Below are 16,734 nucleotides of genomic sequence, written 5' to 3'. Positions count from 1 at the left end.
CCTACTGGCACAGCTAAAATAAAAAAATAGTGACACCACCAAATGTGGACACGAATGTGAAGAAACTGGATCTCTCATACACTGCCAGTGAGCATGTAAAATGGCACAGCTACTTACAGGTAAGCCACCAACTGCACACCCCTGGGCTCTGGCAAAGATTCTTTGCTTGGCCAAATGAGCCAGGCTCCTGAACTTTTCTCCCAGGCCTATCTGTGTACTTCCTTGTAAATTCCTGTTTTAGCAAAGAACCCTGCTAAGCCAGATTAGCAAACCTCCCGTCAAGGTATCTGATTACCCTCTTCTTCTTCTGCCACCCTCCAGCTGATGTCTGATCACCTTGGCCTGTCTTCAGCAAGAAAGAATCCTGTTACGGTCAGTTTAGGCAGAAACCCCTTACACCTGACATTTCCTCTTGAGAATTTTCCATCCACTGGCCCTCAACCAGCTCCTTGGCTACAAATTCCCACTTCCCCATGCTACATCCAGCACTGAGGCCACGCTCTCTCCCCACCCACTGTAAGACACTATTGTAGTGGTCCCTACACTTACAGGGATGATCCTGAATAATGTCTTCCTTCCCATGCTTTAACAAGTATCACTGAATAATTTTTTTTTCTTTAACAGCACCTCTCCCAAAGAAATAAAAATTTATGTCCACACAAAAAACTGAACATGAATGTTCATAGCTGCTTTACTGTTAAAAGCCAAAATCTAGGGAAAGAGATTACCTTTCAAAAGGTGAATGGTTAAACCATGGAATCCTATTCAGCAATAAAAAGGAAAGAACTGTTGATTCACACAACTTGGATAGATCTCAAGGAATTGCGCCAAGTGAAAATAAGCTAATTTTAAAAGGTCACATACTATGTGATTCCATTTATTAATATCCTCGAAATGTCAACATCATAGAGATGAAAAGCAGATTACTGGCTGCCATGGGGCAGGTGTGTGCAGCACAAGGGAGAGCTTGGTGGTGGCAGCATTTGTGTCTTGATGCCACAGTGGTTCACAAATCAACTACATATATGTTTAAACAGCACAGCACTAAACACACAAAATGTACCAATGTCAATTTCTAGTTTAATGCTGTGCTGTGGGTAGTAAGAAGTTACCATTAAGGGAAAGGTGAAAGGCACAAGGGACCTCTCCTTACTATTTTTTGCAATTTCCTGTAAACCTAGTTATTTCAAATTAAAAATTTTAAAGAACCTACTTTGAATAGTAAAATAACTGTTCAAGGACTATACGAGATATATTATTTCTTTGAAATTATCTTTCTTTTATGTAGGTGTGAGTGTATATACATATGTGTGTACATACAAGTTTATTTTTTGGAGAGCAAAGAAGAAAAAATCACTACGAAATTTCAATTCTGCCAAGGTTTCTAGTTTCCTAGAAACAAAACAGCAGTCCCAGGTCAACTTCTGGGTGCTCAGTCTGAAGTTGGGAAAGGGCCCTTTACCTCCGTATCCCTCCTGTTCTGGCTCCGTGAAGGTGTGGCAATTCCGAGGGGAATGCCAATCTGTGGCACCCGCAACAGACTGAACCCCAGATAATCACCCAGCTCTATGTTCTTTTGCAATTTATCCTTCCCAACAATGAAGCATAAAAACACTTGCACATTCTCATTCTTGCTCTACAACTTACGAACCTAACAAGACATTTAAATTTTTTGATAACACCCTCTTTCCTTTTCCAAGTAAATCCAATTCGGCCAGTAGAGAAATTATTGTATATATATTTTTTTTCTACAGAGCTTTTGAGAAATTATCAATAGACCATTTGTTTTATTAGCTAATAGGTAAATGTCCCATGGAACAAGCTTCCTAGAATAATTTCACCACATAAAACAGTTAAATTTCTACTGTTAATTCAGGAATTATCAGAGTGATTCTAGATTGCTAAGGGTTCACCAGATCTGCTAAAATCAGCATGATTACACTCTCTCAACACATAAAGAAATTCAGAATTGACATTATGAATACCAGAGTTATGCTACAATACAGTGAAATCATCAGGGACTATTAATACATGCTGCTATTTGTTTCAGATCTAAATAATCACAAAAGAGTGTTGTGGTTTTTTACTTACTGGCTTATTTGTTTTAGCTTGCACCCGTCTTTCCTTTACGTTTTTTCCCCTTTGTGAACCGCTACCTGGAATGCACACTTGCTAATAACAGCATCACCCTCTACCCACTTCTCCTTTATGTCATCCCTGGAAAACAGCAAACTAGCTTAATGTAGTTCTGTGGTTCAAGGTCTATAAAAACAAAAAGGCTGCATATGATGGATGGCCTGAGACTGAAGATATAAAAACTGAACACATCTTCTATTACGATCAAGTAATCGTTGTACCATGATACTGCAATTTTTTCCTTGAGACAGAGTCTCACTCTGTCACCCAGGCTAGAGTGCAGTGGCACGATTTCGGCTCACTGCAACCTCCACCTCCCTAGGTCCAGTGATTCTCCTGCCTCAGCCTCCCAAGTGGCTGGGATTACAGGCACGTGTCACCACGCCCAGCTAATTTTTTTATTTTTAGTAGAAATGCGGTTTCACCATATTGGCCAAGCTGGTCTCGAACTCCTGATCTTGTGATCCGCCCTCTTTGGCCTCCCAAAGTGCTGGGATTATAGGTGTAAGCCACCGTGCCCGGCCTGCAACTTTTTTCTTTAAAGGCCGCTTTAAGGAGAAGGGAGAGATGACATACCTGAATGAGTCAACCTAGGAAAAAACAAAGATGGGTGGAGCTAAAAAAGTAAACACATCTCAAATGCCTACTTAACATTTCTAACTAAATAGGCTAAAACTCAAAACAAATGAAATGTTAACTCACTAACTCACTTGTCCATCCTGTCACAAACTTGCTCCTCTTGAACTCATCTGGCTTATTCCACAACTGTGTAAAAGAAGACATTCTGCCATACCTAGTAAAGCTGATGGTGTATACACCCAAGACTCAACAATCCAGGTCTATGCATATAACCTAGAGAACCTTTTGTACTTAGCTACCATGAGCCACGCAAAAGAATATTTAAAGCAGTATTTTTTCCATACCAAAAACTAGGTGAAACCGAGGTGTCAAGCAGCAGTAAAATGGACTGTGGTATATTCATAAAATATTCCATATTCCAGTAATTTGGAATATTATATCAAATAGTGAAAAATTAATGAACCTCGGCTAAGAATGTCAACATAAATGACATCTCAAAATTGTAATATAAATAAAAAAATCAAGCCCAAGAAGAATATATACAGAATAATTCCATATGTATAAAGCTCAAAAACAGGAAAAGCTTAAAAAAAAAAAGTATGTTAAAGGGACAACACAAATGTGGTAAAACTTAAGAAAAAACTAAGGGAATGACATCAAATTTAGGAGGATGGTTACCTCTGGGAAGGGAGGAATAATTGTCTTGAGGGATGAAGGAGTTCAAAGTTGCTGTTACATTTCTCAAGATAGAAGTTTGGACCAGATTTATTCATGTATTGTTATTATTATTTAAAATGGATATATACATTATAGATAGATAGAAAGATAAGTAGATAGATCCTTGTAAGATTAAACCTATCTAAAGCAGACATGGTTAAATGTTAATATTTTAACAATTTAAAAAAAATTTAAATCTATGCCCACATTACATAAATGTCTATTACTTTATGTAATGTACATAAATGTCTATTACTTTATGTAATGTACATAAATGTCTATTACTTTATGTAATGTACATAAATGTCTATTATAGCACTTTCTATAATTTTGGAATACAACATACTAAGAAAATTAAGAGTAAATTACAAAATTCTATTTTGAAATTTAAAGACACAATATCACAAATCTTTAACAGAAGTATATTAAAACAAATACTAAACTATTATACAGCGGAAAAAACAACATGTAAAAAAAATTACTTCTCTTAAGGTAATATAATGGAAAATTAATGCCATCTATATAGTATATTCATTCCAAAATATTCTTATTTTAATCTAGGCATGAAATATAACCAGCAAATTGTGGGACTGCTTATATAAGGAAAAATATGATGAGATTTCATAAAAGACCACTGCCGGGTGGTAGATGGAGGTGGGGTAGTGGCTTATCCTAAAGTAAAGGAAACTAAAGAAATATGACAGCCAAAAGCGGGTGTGTGTGTGTGTGTGTGTGCGCGTGTGTTTCCTTGATTGGTTTCTGGATCAAATATAGATCTATTTAGCTCTCTATAGATATATTTTTTCCCTTGGTTTCTGGATCAAAAATTAAAACATCTATAAAGAACTGTTCTGGGGAAGAAAATAAATGAAATGTAAATAGGGATCACATGTTAGATAATATTGTATTAATACTATATCTCTTAAGTATGATAATGTAACTCTTCAGGAAGACAACCTTGCTCTTAGGATACACGTGCTAAAATGTTTAGAAGTTAAATGTCAAGATGTTTGCAGCTTACTTTCAAATGGCTCAGGGGAATAAAAAAAGTATATATGTCTTTATAAACAGAGAAAGCAAATGAGGCAAACGTTAGCAAGTGAGCCACTGAGTTAGTGAAAGACACAAGGGTGTTCACTATTCATTCAACTTTTCTATCGATTAATAAATTTTTAACAATTTGCAAATATATGCATTTCATTCTTTAGTTATGGGTAGTAAATCTACCACAAAGTTTAATAAACAGTGTTAGTATGACAGAGCTTATTAAGATCAAATATTAACATATTTACAAGCAAGTCCCAAAGATCTTTCCTCCATCAGTAATTTTAAAACTTTTTTTCTGGAAATTGTGAATTACAAGTTGAATGAAAGGCCAGGCACGATGGCTCACACCTGTAATCCCAGTACTTTGGGCGACTGAAGTAGGAGGATCACTTCAGCCCATGAGTTCAAGACCAGTGTGGGCAACATAGCAAGACCATATTTCCACAAAAAAATGTTAATTTAGCCAAGTATGGTGGCACGTGCCTGCAGTCCCAATTACTCAGGAGGCTGAGGTGGGAGGATCACTTGAGCCTGGGAAGTTGAGGCTGCAGTAAACCATGATTGCATCACTATACTCTAGCCTGGGCAGCAGGGCAAGACCCTGTCACACACACACACACAAAAAGTTGAATGAAAAATTAATTTTTTGCTTAAAAGGTCAAAAGATTATGTCTGTGCTTCAGAAACAATATCATAAGCAATTTGAGGGCGAGGATGTTTATTTTGGCAATTCAATTATACTATATATAATTCACAAAGACTATTTTACACTGCTAAAATAGATAAAACCATACTAATACATTAGAATGGGATTTCTTGGCTGGGTGCTGGTGGCTAACCCTGTAATCCTAGCACTTTCAGAGGCTGAGGTGGGAGGATCGCTTGAGCCCAGGAGGTTGAGGCTGCAGTGAGCAATGATCACGCCATTGCACTCCAGCCTAGGAAACAGAGTGAGTCCCTGTCTTAAAACAAACAAACAAACAAAAAGCAAGGAAAAAAAAAAAGAATGTCATTTCTAAATGTCCTATTATTTCTAATATATTTAGAAAATTACATTTCTAAATGTCCTATTAATAGTGTACGTTAAAATTTATTTCTCAAAATAGACTTATTTCCTAATGATGCATACTCTAAGATTATATTTACAATATTTTTCAGGATTGCTAAGCAGGTAGTAAGGGTGGAATCAATTCCTTTATGTGGACAAAGTTTCCTGAAAAACTAATTACATTTCATAGAAAATGATAACCACCGGTCACCTTAAGGATGTATGGGTTATGTCAGAATTTAGTCCAATTAAACTGTCATGTAATACTTGACTTAATTATTTACTAAAAACTTAAAATTATCTTCATAAAAAACCCAATTGTCACCCACCCAATATGTGTGCATCAATAAACTAACAAAATTCTAGAAGTTACAGAAAATAAAATTATTTTCAATTAAGAGCACCCATGTAAAATCCATCCCTTGTACAGGAATATGCCAACTAGTGATTTCAAACAGGAGAAATAAGTCTAGCAATATTTCCTCCAAAGGGCCAGGTGCGGGACAGCGCTGCTCCATGTCCGTGGGTGGATAAACACACAGGGAAGAAAGTTTTAGATGGGAAGCCTACATTTAAGTTCTCATCTCTGTGTGATGAGAGGCAGGTAGTTAATTACCGTACAGCACTGTCTTTTAAATCCGTGAGTCACATGCCTAAGGGAGGGGCCTGGATGCAGGATGAGCAGCAACTAGGGCAATCAAGGAAGGTTTCAAAAGGAAGCAACAACAGGTTCTGAGGAGCTGCAGACAGGCAATTAGCAGCAACTACTACCCCAACACAATGCACATAATCCAACAGCCAAATAGGGACTGCCCACCTTCTTGCAAAAACACAGCATGTACCTTTGGGACTAAGTTTGTGAGGCTAGGTATGTTTGAATTTCAGAGATATTCTATTATCGACAGACAAGTGAGACTGAAAGAAACACACAAACACACACACACACACACACACACACACACAACCCTTGGTAATATTTCCAGGGGCCATTAAAGCAAATTTTAAAACATTTAAGACATAGTTCCCTGCCTGCAAGAAACATGTAATCAATATGAGGAGCCAAGACATAAAGATATTCAAATTTAAATAATGGTAACAGATGATACTGCAAATGTCATACCACCACAAATGATGATTAACCGAAGAGCACTAACGTTTACTGCTTCACAGGTGGGAAGTAATTTAAGGTGGCCTTCCAAGGATCCGCAGGATTTGATACTATGCAAGGAGGGAGTAGTGCAAGTTCACACGAGCATTCCACAGGGAGGGTCAGGGAGGATACTTTGTGGCTGGTCATGGCCCCATGGAGGGTCTGGATTCTATGGTTGTGAAGCAGGATCACCAATGTATGGTCTGACCCAGATGATAAATATACAGCTGCCCTAAGGCCCATGCCCACAGCACACACAACTGCTCATTTTAGTTCTCCTTCCAACCAAGCATTAAAGACCTCATAGTGCTTTTCCATACAGAATCCTCAGCAGCCAAGATGTCAGGATGTTTGAAATGCATCTACCATTCTTTAGGAAGTAAAGAGAAGAACACAAAGGTAAGAAAGAGCATGGGCTCTGTAGCCAGACTGAATACCAAGGTTAGAATCCTGGCTCCACCACTTACCTGTTGTAATCCTTTGACCAAGTTGTTTAACGTCCTCTGTACCCAATCTGTAAAATGAGGATCAAAGGAGTTAATATAGGTATGGCACTTAGAACAGTGCCAGGCAGACAGTAAGCACTAAGTGTAAGCTACTATTATTGTTCTCTATCAACAGGAAACCAACTGTATTCTCAGAGAGTAATTAGAAGTTTATACAGGAGAATAATACAAGCAGCTGTATTAAAAGCTTGCTGTATACAGAAAACACTGTGAATCACTGGTAGAAACACCTTCCATTATTTAATAACATTGCCTAATAATAGCATCAAACACTTGCTGGTTGATTTAAGAACAAAATTATGGCAATAATATTTACCGAGTTCCATTTATCAAACATTTACTATGTGCCGGTTACTGTGCTAAATTCTATACATTTATTATCTTGCTTAATCCTTAAAATAAGCCTATGAGCCAGATACCACTAGTAATCCCATATTACAGATAAGAAAACTGAAGCTCAGGCCAGCACAGTGGCTCGCATCTATAATCCCAGCACTCTGGGAGGCTGAGGCGGGCCTATCACCTGAGGTCAGGAGTTCGAGACCAGCCTGGCCAACATGGTGAAATTCCATCTCTACTAAAAATACAAAAATTAGCCAAGCATGGTGGCCTGTAATCCCAGCTGCTTGGGAGGCTGAGGCAAAGAATCACTTGAACCCAAGAGGCAGAGGTTGCAGTGAGCCGAGATCGCGCCACTGCACTCCAGCCTGGGTGACAGAGTAAGACTCTGCCTCAAAATAAAAATAAAAATAAAAACAGGGGGAAAAAAAAGAAAACTGAAGCTCATAGTGATTAAGTAACCTTCTCAAAGTCACACAGTTAATACATGGTAGATTTGGGATTTAAACCCAGATAAGCCAGACTCTAAACATTGTACTTTTAATCCTAATGCCATACGTTTTCTTCCCAAATCCTGAACCAATTGCCCATGACTGTGATAATGGTTGTACAGATCCGTGAGTATACTAAAAACCATTGAAGTGTGCGCCCTTTAAATAATTGTATGGTATGTGAATTATATCTTAATAAAGCTGTTTCAAACCATTAACAAAAAATAGTAAAATCAGGATACAGGGTCCTTGGGGTTTTACTCATACACAGACTGGGACTAGAATAAAAAGGAAAATTGAATTCATTTTGGATAGAAAAATGAGTATTTTTCAAATGGAAAGATTTAGAACCTGTATATAAATACATGACACATGCTAAAGTTGGACCTAAGTAATGAATAAAATGTAGATCAAGAAATATCTGTGAGGCCAGGCATGCTGGCTCGGGTCTGTAATCCCAGCAATTTGGGAGGCCGAGGTGGGTGGATCGCTTGAGCCCACGAGTTTGAGACCAGCCTGGGAACATGCAGTTTGAGACCAGCCTAGGAACGTGGTAAAACCCCTCTCTACAAAAAATACAAAAATTAGCTGGGTGTGGTGGTGCGTGCCTGCTGTCCCAGCTACTCAGGAGGCTGAAGTGAGAGGACCACTTGAGCCTGGGAGGTCCAGACTGCAGTGAGCCATGATTGTGTCACTGCACTCCAGCCTGCACAGAGCCAAGAACCCGTCTCAAGAAACAAAAGGAGGGAGGAAGGAGAAGAGAGGGGGAGGGGGGAGAAAAAAGAAACATCTGTGGGTAATGATGATGTCACAGTGATCCCCTTATCATCAAGTCAACGTTTTGGCAAGAGAGAGGTAACAACATGATCATATTGTTATTCACTTTTAGCAAGGGAGCAGCACAAAATGTGGGCAATAGCATAAAGTTTTTTGGAAAAATGTAATGAAGTTAATGGTCTCCTGTACAGCCTTGGGAGGTATAAATGCAGCCTCTCTAGAGAGCAACTTAGCAATGAGCATGATGTACCCACTAGCCCAGCAATCCTACTAATAAAAATCCACATTAAAAAAAAATCATGTTGTGCACCCAGATTTAGTGACACGTATGGTCTTACAACACGCTTAATGACGGCAGAACAAGCAAAAACAAAAATAATGTAAATTATAGTACAGTCAGACAATATTGTTAACAACAGCTGATGTTTATTAAGTGCCAAGAATTATATCTATGTGTTAGCTCACTTAATACTTACAGCAACCCTAGAAGTTAGTAAGAATGTTATAACTATTTTCAAGATGAGGAAACTAAAACCCAGAGGAGTAACTTCCTTCAGGTCACACTGCAGCAGTAACTGAAGCCAGGATTTGAACCAAGGCAGTCTCAACACCGCCACTTTGTGTAACTACAAACGTTATGCCACACGAGAATAAGTACTTGGAAATATACTCACAATATATTAAGATAGAAAAAATCAGATCACAAAATAACCATGTGATCCTTTTCCGTTTAATGCATTTAAAAAGAGAGCGATGGAAATGACATGCCCTAGAGCTTAACAATAGGTACTGCTGGTATTACAGTTGATAATTGTCTTCTTTATACTTTTCCATATTTTCCAAATTTTCCACTGCAGGATGATTTTTTAAAATGACCTTCTTTAAAAAAATAAGTGAAAAGATGATTATTATTTAAAACACTGCAAAAAAGGACAAGTAACAAAAACCATGGAACCAGCAGTTAAATCGGCTATTGGGGTTGCTGATTCCAGAGAAGTGGTAGATGCCAACCAGGCAGTGGCCAGTAAGAAGTATATGAAACAGTGACAGGTGCTAAACAGGCATCAACTAGCATCCCGAGAAGTCCGGGGGGAGGGCAAGGAGCACGGTACATAGCTCTGAGGTAATGGCAGTATCAAGGGAAGGTTTTGCTGGTTTGTTTTGAACTTGAAGGAGATTTGATCAGTGTTACAATCGAACTAGAAACAGTCAAGGATGGAGAGATGGATAATGAGAGGGAGGTCTCAGACGATAAGGACTGAGCCTTAGAAAAAGGGAAAACTTCGTGTGAAACAGCCGAGAAGGAAGAAAAGAAGTCATACAGTGATCTTTGAGGTAGAGACAGAAAAAACTGACAGACTTTAATTTGGTACCCTCAAGCTTCTCTAAGAAAAAAAAAAAAAAGATGTCATCTTCCAAACTAAAAAAAGGTGATTCTGGGTGCAGTGGCTCATGCCTGTAATCCCAACACTTTGGGAGGCCAAGGCAAGAGGATTGCTTAAACCCAGTAGTTTGAGACCAGCCATGGCAACGTGGCAAAACCCCATCTCTACCCAAAAATTTTTAAACAGTTAGCCAGGCATGGGGGCATAATCCTGTAGTCCCAGGTATTCAGGAGGCTGAGGTGAGAGGACCACTTGAGCCTGGGAGGTGGAGGCTGCAGACGAGCTATGATCACACCACTGCACTCCAGTCTGGGTGTCAGAAAGTTAGACCCTGTCTCAAACAAAACAAAACAAAAACTAAACTAAAAATGTGGTATTAGGTACAGGGTGAGAAGCAGGGTTAGTAGGAAAAGTGCTAGAAAGCAACTGGATTCACCTTTTGCCAGAGCTAGCAGAAACCATCAGCCTAATCATCAATTGACCACAACTTCTCCTCTGGACAATTCACATTACAGACATAAATAAGAGTATTGCAGTAAGTTGGAAAAATCATTTATTATTCACAGTTAACATGTACATAAGCTATGCCACTCATAACTGAAGAACCCATGGTATGCCTGGAGACTGTTACCCTACCGGTAATTCCAAGGATAACAACCACTACCACAATCCATGAGGCTGACGTGATAAGTGCCATTACTTTTAGATGAGATGCATAGGCAAAAGAAGCACTAGGCTTCAAGCATAAATTTCTAATTTGACAATAAAAACTAGTTTGCTATGAAAATTCAAGTTGTGGCCGGGCATGGTGGCTCACGCCTGTAATCCTAGCACTTGGGGAGGCCGAGGTGGGCGGATCACGAGGTCAGGAGATCGAGACCATCCTGGCCAAAATGATGAAACCCCATCTCTACTAAAAATACAAAAATTAGTTGGGCATGGTGGTGCGTGCCTGTACTCAGGAGGCTGAGGCAGGAGAATCGCTTGAGCCCAGGAGGCAGAGACTGCAGTGACCTGAGATTGCACCACTGCACTCCAGCCTGGGAGACAGAGCGAGACTCAAAAAGAAAAAAAAAAAAGAAAAAAAAAAGAAAATTCAAGTTGTAAAGATCTCAAATTCTGTATAATTGAAAAGTTTTCTAAGACAAGCCAATTGTTACAAAACATGGTATTTTTAACACACATACAGAGATCTCCAGAGATGTAAGTGGCTTTAAAAAATAAGTAGCAATAATAATAGTAATAATAATAATAATAAATAAGTAGCCATTTCTTCATGTGTGAGGATACAGTCACGGAAATAAGAATGTAAGATACAGAGGTAAGAGCTGAGTACTGTTTAATACGTGGCTGGCTTCACTTGTATGCCCAATGCTTTACATGCATTACCCCATTTCATCCCCAAAACAATTCGGAGGCAGGAATTCTTCGTGTTCATTCAACGTATTAACTGACTGCTAGTTCTGTCTCCCAGGAACTAATCTAAACCTCAGCATACAGCAATGAACAACAACAAAAAAATCCAAAAAATCTTGCCTTCTTGGAAACTGTATTCTATTTCAGTGTCTGTCTTAAGGGGCTTGAGTAATTTCTCTATGGAGTCAAATAAAGTGGGTGGCAGAGATGGAACTCCAATCCAGGTATGTCAGATCACAGGTACACAGTCTGAATCATTCAAACTATGATTCTAGCATATGTAACTGCTGCTCAATAGAGAGAAAAAATAACTTCTACATTTATCTGAGTTTTTCAATAATAAATAGTACTTATTTGAGAATTTTGAATATTTTGTTGTTTTGCTTATACTACTGCCCTCCCTATAGGAAATGACCTGTCAAGAAAAACTAGCACTAATCCTCAGTTAACGTTTCTTTCCATTCACTTTATAAATTTTAAAGCAAAAAATCCTGAGACAAAAGCAATCTGAAAGCCTCTTCATCTGCGCCCTAAAATTAACCAAAGAACTATTCATACTTCAGCAAACTTCAATCTTCAGTTAACATGTTTCTTTCCACTTAATAAATTTTAAAACAAAAAAACCTGAGCTAAAAGCAATTTGAAGACCTCTTCATCTGCTCCCTAAAATTATTAGCTGGCGGGACACGGTGGCTCACACCTGTAATCCCAGCACTTTTGGAGGCCGAGGAGGGCAGATCACGAGGTCAGGAGTTCGAGACCAGCTTGGCCAACATGGGGAAACCCTGACTCTACTAAAAGTACAAAAATTAGCCAGGCATGGTGGCAGGTGCCTGTAATCCTAGCTACTTAGGAGGCTGAGGCAGGAGAATCGTTTGAACCCGGGAAGCAGAGGTTGCAGTGAGCTGAGATCATGCCATTACACTCCAGCCTGGGCAACACGGTGAGACTCCGTCTCGAAAAAATATTAACCAAAGAACTATTCACACTTCAGCAAACTTCTTAAAATATTAGAGGAAACTCTGCTAGTACTTTGTTGAAGATTTTGGCATCAACGTTCCTAAGAAGTATTATCTGTAGTTTCCTTGTAGTATCTTTGTCTAACTTTGGTGTCAGTGTGATGTTGGCCTCATAGAATGAGTTGGAAAGGGTTCTCTTTCTCCAGTTTTTTTTGTTTTTGAAAACTTGAAGAATGGTATTAGTTTTTCCTTAAACGTTTGGTAGAATTCACCAGTGAAGCCATCAGGTCCAGGGTTTTTCTTTTCTGTCAGGAGATTTTTGATTACTCATTCAATCTCCTCACTAGTTACAGGTCTATTCTGATATTCTGTTTCTTCATTATTTAGTCTTAGTAGGTTTTGTGTTTCTAGGAATCTGTCCATTTCATCCAGGTTATCCAATTTGTTGGCATTTGTTTACAGTACTCTTTTAGTTGCACATCCACGTTAATGGCAGCATTATTCACAACAGCTAAAATGTGAAAGTAACCCAAGTATCCATGGATGAATGAATGGATAAGCAAAATGTGGTATATGCATACAATGGAGTATTGTTCAGCCTTAAGGAGGAGGGAAATTCTGAGACATGCCACAACATAAACCTTGAAGACATTATGCTAAGTGAAATAAGCCAGCCACCAAAAAGAAAAATACTAAATGATGCCACTTATATGACGTACTTAGTAGTCAAGATCATAGAGACATCAGTAGAATCATGGTTGCCAAGGATAGGGAAAGGGAAGAAGGGAGAGTTGTTGTTTCAGCTTTACAAGATGAGTATAGTTTCAGCTTCACCAGATGAAAAGAGTATGGGAGATGGATGGTGGTGATGGTTGCACATTATGAATGTATTTAATACCACTGAACTATATACTTAAAAATGGTTAAAATGATAAATTTGGGGTATGTATATTTTACCTTGATTTTAAAAATTGGAAAAAAAAATATTGTAGAAATGAGGATGGCTGGAGAAGAGCTTTATCGCAAAGACTCATTTTTTTCACTTGTACTTTCATTATCTGAATTATTTAATATGCAAACAGATCATTGATAATATGCACATAGACTCATATTATTATTCTCTTTCCCTTAACAAGTTAATTCCTGTTAGAATTTTCCACCAGTGTCTGGTGTATCTTGGGTGCTGTTCCCATAAAGAGTGGTTCGTCAACCCCAACTGGACCCTCTCTGCATGTAGGTGAGGCTTGTGAACTAGCAGGCTTTACTGCAGGGTAACTCCCGCTTGTGCAGATATGGAGAGCCTTAAATATCGGGCTCTGTTGATCTCTTTCCTGAAGCCATTCGATTTCTTAGAAAAGAGTCCTTCAGTCTCCTAGGTGAAGTGTATAACTCCAATTGTCAGTGCTCTGCAAACAAGTGGAAAAAGGACATGGACAGAAATTAAAGACAAGGAAGTGTATCTCCTGATCCAGTAGGTTGACTTTCGCTTAATCCCCATCTGTAGTGTACTCCTCTTCTGTACTCTCTTCAAATCTGGAGTTTCACTGATTCAGTTTCTCTAGACAATCAACTGCCCAGCTTTTGTCAAAATGAGGGAGGGGTACTGAATTACTAAGGTAGGGGTCAGTGCTGCGGATAATGCCACAAATGTGACCACGTGTATAATTTTAAATTTTCTAAGCAGCTTCATGAAAAAAACTAAAGAGAAAGCTGAAAATAATTTCAATACATCTTATTTAACCCAATGAATACAAGATGTTAATATATAATTAATATAAAAATTATTAAGATATTTTACACCTTTTTTTCCAAATATAGTATTATTTTAAAGTTACAGCACATCTTAATTAGGACTAGCCACATTTCAAGTGCTCAATGGCCACATGTAGCCTAGTGGCTGCCATGTTAGATAGCACAGGTCTAAGTGATGCTGTGGTAACAACCCCAACATTTCAATGGCTTAGCACAACAGAAATTTATTTCTGCCTCGTGTAATATGTCCAACACGGGTATGCAGGGGCCATTTCCAGTTATTCAAAGAGCCAGGCTGACCACCTTGTTCCTGCATCAAATGAATCCTATGACCAGGGATATCCTAGGCAAGAAAGAGAGCAGAGCATCTTCATGGGCTTTTCACTATGCCAACTCGGAAGTAACACAACCTCCCTCAAAGTCCACTGGCCAGCATCAGTCACCTGATCCCATCTCACATCAAGGAGCAAAGGAATTAAATGTTCCCATCAGCCTGGGACTAAAGAAGACCTAGATGTGGACAAGCACTAAGAAGTCACTGCCACAGGCAGGCACTTGGCCACGTGGGTGGGTGTGAGGCACAGGATCTCAGTCCTAGATTCCAGGGTATCGCTATTTCATATACAGATTTTTAAACCAGTGTTTAGCCTGAACTCTCATCTCCAGTTACAGATAAAACCAGTGCCTGCAAATCTCCAGCCTTGAGAGAGGTAAAGACTGATTTGCTTCTTCCACGTCCCTCTATAAGCCAAATAACAAACAAGTCTTCACTGGAACGAACAGTGGGCACATTTGAAGATGCAGATGGTGCAAAGGGCCTATAGCGTAAGAGTTGAAGTGGACAAGCCCTGATGAAGCCCTGATGAACTTGAAAATGACCAACCAGACCTCCCTGCTAGGAAACAGCCTCACTCACACAGAAAAAAAACTGCTGAAAATTAAAACAGAATTGAACAGGAAAAGGTTCTCCAGAAACAAAGGAAAGAGGAGGCCCACATAAAAGTGAGGGGCAGTAGTAGAAACAGGAGACCTCAAAGGCAATCAGTGTTTCATAACGGAAAAATAACTCTGTGAAATTAGAAATGCTATCCTGAGTCACCAGGCTTTCTTCCAAACATTCAGGAAAATGAACTTCCAATAAAACTGACCCATGGCAAAGTTTTCAGATCCAAATCTCATAGAAGTTATTATAAGAAAATGGGGAAGGGGCTAGGCATGGTAGCTCACGCCTGTAATCCCAGTACTTTGGGAGGCCGAGGTGGCAGACCACGAGGTCAGGAGTTCAAGACAAGCCTGGCCAATATGGTGAAACCCTGTCTCTACTGAAAATACAAAAATTAGCCAAGCATGGTGGCGCGCACCTATAGTCCCAGCTACTCGGGAGGCTGAGGCAGAAGAATTGCCTGAACTCAGGAGGCAGAGGTTGTAGAGAGCCGAGATAGCACCACTGCGCTCCAGCCCAGGTGACAGAGTAAGACTCCGTCTCAAAAAAAAAACAAAAAACAAAAAAAAAAAACAGTGAAGGAATCGGGAACAAAACAACAAAACAACATCCTCCTTACAGACAAATACATCATGCTAGAAGGCCAGAAACACAAAGGAGATTAAAATTAGAACCTACTATTATTATTTCAAAATGAGCTAAAAACATTAAGAAAATTATATAAAGCATGAAAAACAACATCAGAACAGAAGAAACTCAGAAATGTGAGAACATGACTCAGTAAGTAATTAGAAATTTAAAAATTTATTTGAGAAATGAAGAATAAAACCCAAGGAACACAAGAATGAATATTACAGATAATGCCTTCGAGAAATTGAAAGAAAGAAGGAAGATAATTCTAAAAACCAAAAACGAAATGATGAAATAATAGGATTCTAAAGAAAGCAACAAAAATTGTTCCTATTTCTTATATAACAGGAATCCCTGGAGAAAGCAAAAGCAGGAGAACAAGCAACACTAAAAACTGTAATCCAAGAAATTTTTGCCAAAATTAAGAAAAAAGAGCTAATGCAGCCCATACTCTCAGCATTGGGGAAGCTGAGGCGAGAGGATCACTTGAGCCCAGGAATTAGAGGCCAGCCTGGACAACATGCCAGGACATCAGAAAAAAATTAGAAACTACATATTTAAGGCACACATTACATACTGGAAAATACTGGGCCAAAATAATCAATACCAAGATATAGTAAAATTGCAGGATTTTTAAGGAAAAAATAAACTTGAGCATCTAGGCAAAAACATCAAGTAATTTATAAGGGAAAAAAACTACATTAACAACAAACTTTCCAAAGCAACATATTATACCAGAAAATAAAATACTCAAGGAAGGAAACTGAAAGCCAAGAATTTTATGGCCAGTAGAACTTTCGAGTATAAACATTATACATATTATCAACATACAAAAACTCAGGGAATATTGCTCCCATAA

At 38.7% G+C, this 16,734-nt stretch overlaps 1 protein-coding gene across 14 annotated transcripts in view; it reads right to left on the bottom strand.

The window, feature by feature from the left end:
- BMPR1A (bone morphogenetic protein receptor type 1A) overlaps positions 1-16,734 on the bottom strand; it is a 169,189-nt gene that overhangs the window by 94,357 nt on the left and 58,098 nt on the right. For 4 of the 14 annotated variants that reach the window (XM_063780811.1, XM_063780807.1, XM_063780806.1 and 1 more), the window contains exon 2: positions 7,145-7,191. The exons of 9 other annotated variants lie outside the window; for them this stretch is intronic. The gene's annotated coding sequence lies outside the window, so the exon portion shown is untranslated. Of the gene's footprint in view, positions 1-6,977; positions 7,116-7,144; positions 7,192-16,734 lie in introns of those variants that run through there. One more of the 14 variants, XM_063780809.1, reaches the window with a different exon arrangement.

The sequence above is a fragment of the Pan troglodytes genome, chromosome 8 (assembly GCF_028858775.2).
Source record: "Pan troglodytes isolate AG18354 chromosome 8, NHGRI_mPanTro3-v2.0_pri, whole genome shotgun sequence".
NCBI classification, from domain to species: Eukaryota; Metazoa; Chordata; class Mammalia; order Primates; family Hominidae; genus Pan; species Pan troglodytes.
Note: the sequence above shows the minus strand (reverse complement) of the source record. Positions and strands in the feature narration are given on the sequence as shown.